Source organism: Mytilus californianus, unplaced genomic scaffold (assembly GCF_021869535.1).
Source record: "Mytilus californianus isolate M0D057914Y unplaced genomic scaffold, xbMytCali1.0.p SCAF_4, whole genome shotgun sequence".
In the NCBI taxonomy this organism is placed as follows: domain Eukaryota; kingdom Metazoa; phylum Mollusca; class Bivalvia; order Mytilida; family Mytilidae; genus Mytilus; species Mytilus californianus.
Genome location: NW_026262690.1, coordinates 12,441,134 through 12,447,861, shown reverse-complemented (window position 1 = coordinate 12,447,861; position 6,728 = coordinate 12,441,134). Strand labels below are relative to the sequence as shown.

Here is a 6,728-nt window from a genome sequence, read left to right as displayed (position 1 = left end):
TTGAATTACAATTTAGAAAGTGACCACACCAAAGTTTAATCAAATTAATCAAATTAACTTATTTGTATTAACAAAAAACGTATTTCTTATGAAAATTGGATAATGCAAATTAGCCAATTTGAATTAGATTCGAATTAAAAAAAGAAGAGTGTGTGAATGCGATAAGTGAATTTGATTCTCATTAGATTTGAATTCAATTCGAAATTATAAAAAAGATTGTGTGAACTCGGTTCACATTCAATTCAAATTAAACGTACGTATGAACAAGGCATTAAACAAGTGACAAATATGCATTCAATAAATAATAAAATTTAAAAGAATCCACGATCAAAATACTGCTGCGTAATTATGGTAATAAGTAATTCTCCTTGGTATAATTTAACCTTACTCTTGGACTGTTAGGAAAACAAACTAAAATATTTCATGTTTCTGCACAATGCATCAATATCATGAATTCCAACTTTCTTTATATAAAACTTCATGTAAAAAGTTTCTGATAACTAGGAATACTTCTTAGTGCACAATAATATATCTCCTTTTGTAGTAACAGTTACACAGATTCTGACATATGATCACATATCATGATCATAGTTCTGAGAGTATCGTTAAACAGTCTCTAAAAATTGCTAGACCGATAGGCACACTTAATAACAAATAATATTCATGTGTTGTAACTGCTGGCAAGTTTATAATAATTCCTGTCAGAAAGCTGAACCAAAACTTGTCGGACTAGTCGACATGATGACCCTTGGCATAAACAATCTTCAAAATTAATTATATATGTAGATATACATGTAAATATCTTCATAACACCATACATGTAGTAGTCTAGAGTTTCATTGCTGTTATAAAATTGTTGTGGTGAATAGACAATCCAGTTGCTACAGAGAATCATGTATTGTACATGTACATGTATGCCTTGCTTCTTCTAGTATTAGCAATTCCGAAAGATTGGAATCAAGCTGAAATAAAAACAAATACAAATAATTTGCTTATTTTGACAAATACAATGAAGCAAAAAAGCTTCATGTCTAAAATCTTTATGTATTAGTTTTGTCCATGTTCATTAATGCTGTGATAACTCATGCTTATATTCTCTGTTATAAAAAAAAAAGATGTGGTGTGATTGCCAATGATTGAGACAACTCTTCACAAGAGACTGAATGACACAACAGGTTTTAAGAATCGAATTTTCCAAGCATATATACTTGCTGTTATTTTTCAAAGCTTTTTTGAATGACAACTGCTAAGGTGTTATGTCTTTGCTACCTATTCTATGCCATTGACTAGAGGTCTAGGGGGAGGGTTGAGATCTCAATAAACATGGTTAACCCCGCTGAATTTTTGCGCCTGTCCCAAGTCAGGAGCCTCTGGCCTTTGTTAGTCTTGCATGATTTTTAATTTTAGTTTCTTGCGTATATTTCTGAGTTTAGTATGACGTCCATTATCACTGAACTAGTATACATTTTTGTTTAGGGGACAGTTGAAGCACCCCTCTAGGTGTGGGAGTTTCTCGCAGCATTTAATTTGAACACCCATTGGTGGACTTTGGTTGTTGTCTCTTTGACACATTCCCCATTTCCATTCTCAATTTTATTTGTAATTATAAGTGAGTTAAAATATCTTGATTACGGTTTCACTGTCTCCATAGTCCGAGATTACTCTGACGTCAAACAGCTGTTTTGCCAGACACGGCCCAAGCTTGTCTGGCAAAATAGCCGTTTGACGTCAGAGTAATCTCGGACTATGTCTTCCATTGCTAATATCATAATAAAAAACATATATTTGTGCTTTGAAAAATTGTTATAGGAATTAAGAAAAAAAACTGTAACTTGTTGAAAACGTAGACTATAAAGTACAACGTTACCTCATTTCGTATTTCTTTTTGCAGAATTTTCATGAAAAAGTCGTTTACCAGCATCAAGTTGCTGAAGGAAACGCATAGAAATGATTCTAGAACACTTCACGAGTGTTTAAATATGAAGAAAATCACAAAATGAAACATCGAAAGAGTTGTTTATTTCATACCGGAAACTGAAAAGTCCTTGTAAATCAAAAACAATGACGGTGTGAGACGCGTCATCAATTCGTACTTAATATTTTACAAATATGCGATGGAAGTTAAATAATGCCGTCCTTTAGCAAATTATTGATTAAGTATAAATCTAAATATTGTTTGAAGCACCTTTAGCTAAATGAAAGCACATGTAGCAGTCTGTAACACCAATGGCAAAGCCTGAACTAAAAACACAAAGGAAACCATCTTGAAATGACCTTGACATCGACCAATCAGATCTCTAGTTTTATTTGCATAAATAACAACAATTTGATTTGACAAGCATGAATTGATCGAAGGTCGGTTACGAGATAAACAGAATAATATTAACAAGAATACAAATGAGCATACATTTAATTAAGATGATTTAAATAATCATAATCATCTCAAACAAAACAAATAAAATGATTAAAATAATAATTACCTTTGAATTATCAGAATCCACCAAATTTAAAACGTCCTTGATTTACGTTTTGTCGACGAAGTTAAAATTACCGCCAACTGAGACTTCAACACTGTGTCATATTAGTCACAGCCGTTATACAATATTCCTGCGCTTTTTGCCATTTGGCAAATGTAAACGACTTGTAATTAGAGATTTTCGGCGATGAAATAATTCATACAATTGTTCTTTGACATCTTAGCCAAAAGCACAGGGGATAATAAACTACACAAGGATAACTATTGAGCACTACTTCCTATGTGCAACTTCAAAAGTTTTGGGTGGTTCCACGATCATTTAAGGCTTTTCTGGTCATATTTTTTGTATTCCAGAATTAAAACTATGAAGAAAGTGTTCAATTAGTTATAAATAACATAATAGCCAGCTAGATAATAACAATGGCACCAATTTCAGCATTTATTGGGTAGAACACAAATCTAGGGTGCCCGCATAAAGCAGCTTAACTGCTTAAAAACCTTTGTCAGCATCAATAAAACTAGTGGAAAAGTGCATTTGGGTCAATGGACACCTGGATGGTTTCATGCAAGAAAGACGTTCATCAATGACAATAGTTTAGAACTTTGAAAACTCACTTCTTATGAATCGATGTTATAGCTGTCCTGTAGCCAGGTATGGTCTGGTTTAAATTTTCTAAAAGATTGAGGATAAGAATACTTTTTGTGTTTGTGTTTTTCTAGGATTTGTCATGGTTTTTGAAGAAAATCACTGACGTATAAGGCAGTTAGATAATTTCTTATGTAGGAATCTCCAAATTTATAAGGTGTTATTTTCATTATCTAGCACTCGGTTTACTGCTGCTTGTGGACCGCTTATACACGAGAATGAACATTTTTCTAAAACTCGAGTTGATTAATTTAGAAATTACTATTTTTCAGAAACTAAGATTCTAACTTCTTCAGGCAAAGTTGACCGTAGGTGGATTTTGCTACTCTTTGAGGTCAATTTTTGACACATAGCTTTTCAAGTATTCAATTATTTATACATCCTTGACCTCAATTTGTTTTTAGTCCCATATCGACGAAGTCGAAGGGGACTTTAGGTTTGCACTCCGTCCGTCTGTCCGTCTGTCCATCTGTCCGTCTGTCCATCCGTCAGTCCGGCAAATCAGCTTTCCACACTTTTTTTCGTCGTTCTTGAAGATATTGATTTGATATTTTGTATATTGTTTTATCATGACGAGTTACAGATCAAGTTCGAATTTTATTCCGGTCTGATGATTTAGTCCAGAGTTATGGACCATAACTCTGGACCATATCTAATGTTAGAGTACTATGTTAAACCATATGTCTGTACAAAGGGAGATAACTCATTTTTTAAAAGACATTCTTTGTTAAATTATTTGATTTTTTTTTTTGCAGGTTTGTTTGTTATTTAGTATAAACGAATTTTCTGAATGCTATATATATAAAAAAAATTATGAAGAGAAATCCTTTAATTAGATAATAATCTATTTTTATTAATGTATATATTTCAATACATTACATTGTGTAGATAAAAGTTGTTGACATTTTATAGATAAGTTACAAATCTATATTAGTTTGTGACAAATGAAAGATAAAATATTTGGAACTATGAATTATATTTGATTATAATTTGAAAATAGATATACACTGTATTACATCATATCTAATTTTAGAGAACTATTAATCATATCTGATGTTTTTTCATCATGCTTATAAGATATTGATTGATAATTGGTATATATATAGTTTTATCATGACAAGTTCAAATTTTTGTTTCGGTCTAATAATTTTGTGCAGAGTTATGGTCCTTGCACTTGAAAAATTCACTCATATAATCAGTTTTCCACACTGTTTTTAGTCATGCTTGAAGATATTGACATGATATTTACTTTTTGTTTCACCATGACAAGTTATAGAACAAGTTAGCATTTTGTTCCAGTATAATGAATTTTTACCCGGTAGGGGACTATGTATTGACATGCAATACTCTCAGAATGCTTGTTATTTTTGAGCATTCCTAGTGAAGGTAAGTCAAGAAAAACGCTTTGAACGAACCAAATTGTTCGGGTATTATTTTCATTTTATATGCCGTGCCTACATTGGTACAATAAACTAGCACAGTCATTTCTTCTTAAATCTTTTGTGTTTTGAGGACTGTTTTTGTCGTTTGTTTGCCACTATTTTTCGGTCTCTTTGGTATATCCTGTCTCTTTTTTTGTAAAACATGAGCATTGAGAATTGGAGGAAGGAACATTTATGCAAACATATTTACAGTAAAAGTATTTCCTTTAAAAGCATAGAGGTCCGAACTGGTGAGCCATACATTGTTAACGTTTTGTTACATAATTATACACGGGGTCTCCATTTGTAGAATTATCATATTCTCTTACCATATTGGTGTGTGTTTTGCTCTGTCGTTCTCTCATAATGATTCAACAGCAAGAGTGACTCTTGAAGTAGGGTTTGTTAACCGTCAAACCTTTTTCGTATTTCACAAAGCTTCGAAAGAGGCTTCTTCATAATTCAGAGGTATATATCTCCCTATGCAATTTCTACCAGAGATACCAGTTTGTAATCTGGTACGCAAAACGCGCGTTTTGTCTACCGTATGTTTCAAAGTAAAATCAAATATTACAAAGAACATTAATAACCGAAAATTCCGATATTGAGCCGAATACGGCAATTTAATCTATACATGGGGTAGAAAACACTTAACGTTTTGAATATTTCAGCATTTTATAAACAGTAAGTTTAAAAAAAAAAAAACAGAACATATCAATGATATTTCTTTTGTGCTGACTACTGGGCTGGTGTTACCCTTGGGGACGAAATGTTCACCTGCAGTGGCATCGACCCAGTAGTTGTAAAACCTCATTAAAGATACCATGCAGACAATAAATGATTAAAAATAGATAAAAATCAAATAGCTGATAGCTCTGAGGGGGAAGAAGATGCTTAAAAAAGATTTATTAAAGTACAATGAAAGCAGATCACACCAACCCAGCCTACTCTGTGCCATTTTTTGCTTTCGACATATTTTTTTTCTTCCAAAAATAATATACTTTCACATGTCTCCACCAAATCAGATAAAACTAAATATACAAATCTCCGTATACTGTTGATTCACATTAAATTTTCTATATATACATTGCATCTCAGCATGATCAATTTTAGGGACGCAAATATGCCAGGAATTGATAGGATTCACTTTAGAAGGTAGATAACTCTCTTTGGGTATTCCGGCTTCCTTCGTCAATAAAAACTGTACACCATGACAGACGCTGAAACTAATTATTTTAAGAGGGAATTTATTTCAGGGACTGAGCCTAGACTCTTAATTCCTAAAGGGAATTGCTGATTCCCTATGACTGATGAAATTCCGTTTCTATGAATAACATCTATATGCACTTAACTAGAAAGTTTTAAAAAGTTCAGATCACAAGATTTTCAGACATGTTTATTGGTGATTGAAAATAAGATTAAGTACGGGACATTACTCGTAGGTAATATTGTAATATTATAAATTTTACCCCTTTTGACTAAAATTTTTTTTTTAAATGTAGCTCTTGCAAGACTTGACACAAATTGCTTTTCAAATAAAATTTCGATTAATTGCCGATGAAGAATTTTTTTACTATATTCAGGACAGGAACGACGTGTTATCAAAATAATAATTTAATTGCACAACAACACAACGTGACGTAATCTTGTAACCCATTCAATTATAATCCTTTTATACATTTATCGGTAGATATCATACATTATACAAATACATTTTTAATTGCAAAAACGTTTAAGTGGAACCACTAATGGTAAGTCAATGATATTTGGAATGCAGTTGTATAGGCAATGACACATCGCATAGCACTCGTCATTGTCATCTTTCACCGTATTTTTATTTTTGAAGATTTAAAACACGACTTAAAAATACGCTCCATCTCTATATGGTCCAAAAATCGTAGGAAATCTACAAAATGGCGTCGCTGAAGTTAAGAACTCGATGAATGTATACGGAAGGTAGAGGGAAATTGCCAAAAAAAAAGTGAGGAGGCAGGTAAGTGAAAATATTGAAGAGCATCTATAGTCATTATTCCTTATATGACAAGTAGTGTTTGACAAAGACCGACACTATTTGGGAGCGAAAATTGAGGAAATACATAAATTGATACACTTATAAGGTACTGATGTGCATCCCTTGTAATTTGATTCGTCCCAATAGAACCATGACTAAAAAGAATTAAAAATA

At 32.3% G+C, this 6,728-nt stretch overlaps 1 long non-coding RNA gene across 1 annotated transcript; it reads right to left on the bottom strand.

Moving 5' to 3' along the window:
- Positions 1-293: 293 nt before the first annotated feature.
- On the bottom strand, positions 294-2,025 carry LOC127737483 (uncharacterized). Its single transcript, XR_007999567.1, has 2 exons — positions 1,868-2,025; positions 294-962 (listed from the first exon to the last, which is right to left on the bottom strand). It is a non-coding gene; the product is annotated as an uncharacterized LOC127737483 (long non-coding RNA).
- Between the last annotated feature and the right edge of the window lie 4,703 nt (positions 2,026-6,728).